A 320-nucleotide genomic window follows, 5' to 3' on the forward strand; every position below is an offset into this window, starting at 1 on the left:
CCCTTTTGAGCCACAGGCGCTGGCCTCTTTTTTTTTTTTTTTTTTGAGACAGAGTCTCAAGCTGTCTCCCTGACTAGGGTGCTATGACATCAGAGCTCACAGCAACCCCCAACTCTTGGGTTCAAGCAACCCTCTTGCCTCGGTTTTTCTATTTTTAGTAGAGACAGGAGTCTCAATTTTTGGTCAGGCTGGTCTTGAACTAGTAAGCTCAAGCAATCCACCTGCCTTGGCCTCCCAGAGTTGATTATGGGCCTGAACCACTGTGTCAGGCCAGTACTCATTGTTTCTTTAAAGTGACATTTTTCAGATACTTAGTGGCT

The sequence above is a fragment of the Otolemur garnettii genome, unplaced genomic scaffold, assembly GCF_000181295.1.
Source record: "Otolemur garnettii isolate 467f Iridium unplaced genomic scaffold, OtoGar3 scaffold00275, whole genome shotgun sequence".
NCBI classification, from domain to species: domain Eukaryota; kingdom Metazoa; phylum Chordata; class Mammalia; order Primates; family Galagidae; genus Otolemur; species Otolemur garnettii.